Here is a 3,938-nt window from a genome sequence, read left to right as displayed (position 1 = left end):
TATATAAAAGGTTTTGATTTTTATGAAGTCCAATTTATCCATTTTATTTGTTGCCTATGCTTTTGTTGTTACAACCAAGAAATCATTGTGAAATCCAATATCATTAAAGTTTTCTCCTATGTTTTCTTCTAAGAATTGTACAGTTTTTGTTCTTATATTTAGATCTTTGATTCATTGTGGGTTAGGTATATGGTGTTAGGTAAAGGTTCCATTCATTCTTGCCCTTGGATATCCAGCTTTCCCAACATCGTATGGTGAGAACGCTGTCCTTTCCCCATTGAACGATCTTGGCACACTCGATGAAAATCATTTGGCCATATATGCAAGTATTTCTTTCTGGGCTCTCTGTTCTATTGCATTAATTTCTATGTCTTTCATTATGCTAGTACCACACTGTATTGGTTACTGAGGCTTTGTAGTAAATGTTGAAATCAGGAAGTGTGAGTCCCTCCAGCTTCATTCTTCCTCTTCAAAGTTGTTTCTCTATTTAGACTCATGAGATTCAATACAAATTTTAGGATAGATTTCTCTTTTACTGCAAAAATGTCACTGAGATTCTGATAGGAATTGTACTGAATCTGCAGCTCACTCTGGGTAGCATTGTCCTCCTGACAATATTGAGTCTTCTAATTCATGAAAACAAAATGTCTTTCAATTTATTGATGTCATCATTAAGCAATATTTTATGGATTTCAGGTATAATCATTTCACCTCTTTGGTTAAACTTATTCCTAAATATTTTATTCTTTTTGATATTAATGCAAATTAAATTTTTTTTCTTAATTTCCCTTCACATTGTTCATTGTTAGTGTATTGAAATACGACTGATGTTTGAATGTTGATTTTGTATTATGCAAAATTACTGAATTCATTTATTAATTCTAATAGGTTTGTTCCATCTTTAGGATTTTCTACATATAACTTCAAGTTATCTGCGAACAGAAATAATTTTACTCCTTTCTTCCAATTTGAATGTCTTTTCTTAAATTCTTGCCTAATTTTTCTGACTAGACCTTTCAATACTACATTGAATAGAAATGTCAAAAGCAGCATCCTTGTCTTGTTCCTGCTCATACAGGGAAACTTTTCAGTCTTTCTCCATTGCATATGATGTTAGCATTGTGTTTTTCACATATTGCCTTTATGTTGAGGTGGTTTCCTTCCATTATTAGTTAGAATATTTTTATTATGAAAAAATATTGAATTTCATTAAATGCTTTTATTGATTCAATCTTATTACTGATTTTACTTCTATTCCTATATTTGTGTTTTTCTAGGAATCTGTCTATTTCATCTACGTTATCCAGTTTATTGGCATACAATTATTTATAGTACTTTCATAATCATTATTTTATTAGAATTGATAGTAATCGCTTCATTTTCTTTTATTTTATTTTTGTTGTTGTTGTTGTTTTTGGAAGAGAGAGAGACAGGTTCTCACTCTGTAGGCCAGCCCAGGCTGAAATACAGTGGTGTGATTATGGCTTACTGCAGCCTCAACCTCCTAGGCTCAAGCAATTCTCCTTCTTCAGCCTCCCAAGATACTAGGACTATAGATGCATGCCACCATGCCCAGCTAATTGGTTTTTAATTTTTTTTGTAGAGAGAGGGTCTCCCCGGGTTACCTATGCCGGTCCAAACACCTGGCCTCAATAAATCCTCCCACTGTGACCTCCCAAAATGCTAGGATTAAAATATGACCCCCCATGCTCAGACTCCATTTTCATTTCCGATTTTAGTAATTTTAATCTTCTCTCTTTTTTTCTTAGTCAGTCTAGTTAATGGTCATCAATTTTTTTGATTTTATTTTGAAGAATCAACTTTTGGTTTCAAAAATTTCCTCTATCTTTTTCCATTCTCCATTTTATTTTTACCAACTCTAATCCTTATTGTTTCCTTCATTCACTGTGCTTGGGTTTAGTTTGTTCTTCTTTCATATCCTAAAGTATGAGAGAGCTTGCATCATACCATTCTTTTAAGGTTTCAAGCAGTCAATGAAACAAGATGCCACATACAGATGAACCAATGTCAGCGGCTATATTACTACCATCATCATTAGCCTTAAGGTCAAATAGTCCTAGAATTGAATCGCAGATCCACCTATTACTAGCCATACGACAACAGGAAAGATTTTAAACAACCCTAAGCTTCTATCTTTTCTGACTTCTGGTCTGTCTTCTGTCTTTTCATCGGCAAAATGGAAATAATGTCTACCCATCAGGGTTATTGTGTGAATTAAATGAAGTATAGGTAAAGTATGTAGGACAGGGCCTGGCATATAGGACGTGCCCCTCAACAGTACCTATTTCCATGTATATATAGAAAAAGAGGTACCACATAACACACCAGGACATGGTTACTGACCACTTGTGGGAGACAAAGGAAAAAAGCTAAGTGCAAAGAATCAAGCCCGGTATGTTACTTTTTACCAACTGAGATGTATCCATTATGAGATTAGACATATAAGATAATTTATCAGGGAAGACACTTGTGAGGGAATGTGGGGAGGGCATGAAAATAGTATGGGAAAACCCACAGACCACTATGCAAAGCTGACTCCTGTGAAAAAGAAAGAGAAAGAAGTTTTAAGTATCAATACAGTTCTAAGAGAGTTTTTGCAAGGCTGATGGGGAGTCCTCCAACCAGTCACCCATTAGAGTTAAAGAGAGCCTGAAAGAACTAGGCTTGCTTTCACGCCCTTGCTGGGAGCCTGTGGGAAGGAAGCTTTCTGTGCAAAGGAGGTGGTGAATTTGAAATGCACTGACCTGGGCCTTCTGTCAATCAGGTCCCTGCCATGGACACCTGGCAGGGTCTCATTCATGGCTGCCACCACAGAGACACTGAGAAAAAGATGCAACCATGGAAAGGTGGAAAGGTGGAAAGTTCTAATGACATAGAAAATAGCAATCAGCCTTTCTCACATCTGAAAGCTTTCTGAAATATCTGAGTGCAGTAGAGAATTGACAGAGGACTGATCACCAACCTAGAAACATGGTGAGAGGGGAAAAAACCCGCAAGAATATAATCATCTCCCATCAACTTTCCAACAGAAATAATGTATTCCTTGAAGAAACACTTAGAGATTATCTCATGTTACATGCTTGTTCCTGAGGCTCCCACCTGTAAAATAACATCACCTACATTCCTTTTTTTCTTTTCCTTCCATGACAGCTCATTCAGGAATAGGACGTCCATCCTGACTTTAATCCAATATAGCAGCCGTGATGTCATTTCTGTATTTCAGGAAGACTGGTAGGTATGATGGTCTTTTCTCTTGTCCCATTTCCTGCAGGACTGACTGCCATGCTTGGGAGAGGGAAAAGACTTATTGGCCTGTATCTGGGACTGGATCTCCTCCTTCCTCCACCAAACTCCTGCTTCTCGGTACTAATTCCTGCAGTTCCCTTTCTCCCTGGCCTTTACGCTCCCTGTATCCCACTGTCATTTAGACATAATTATCTTCAGCCTCTGTTCATTTGTTTCTCAGATTCAAATGAAAAACACAATTTCACATTGTGAAAACTTCATCATTATTTGTTAACATCTCTCAGTAGTGTAATTCTCTCCATTCCCATAAAACCCAACCACTTCTCGAAGTGTTGCTTGACTTCTTGTCTCCAGACTTTGAAACCTTCCTTGCATATGACTGTCTCATTACCTTTCTAAAATCTAGTTAATTCACTTAATCAAGAATCTCCAGGGGTCTACTCTAGCCTATTTGGTAACTTCACATTTCTTCTATTTACTAATCCTTCTCACTTCCTTTACCTCTACTTCCTAGTATAATTCCTCCATCCTAATTGGAACTGTCTTCCTACACATCCCTGCCCCTTCATCCATATAGACATAAAATTCTTAGTTCCAATGCTATGCCTAAAAACAGGGTGAACTCCCCTCCACCATCTGCACTACAGACTTAACCACACCCTTCATCACAA

Source organism: Mandrillus leucophaeus, unplaced genomic scaffold, assembly GCF_000951045.1.
Source record: "Mandrillus leucophaeus isolate KB7577 unplaced genomic scaffold, Mleu.le_1.0 Scaffold1281, whole genome shotgun sequence".
In the NCBI taxonomy this organism is placed as follows: domain Eukaryota; kingdom Metazoa; phylum Chordata; class Mammalia; order Primates; family Cercopithecidae; genus Mandrillus; species Mandrillus leucophaeus.
Note: the sequence above shows the minus strand (reverse complement) of the source record.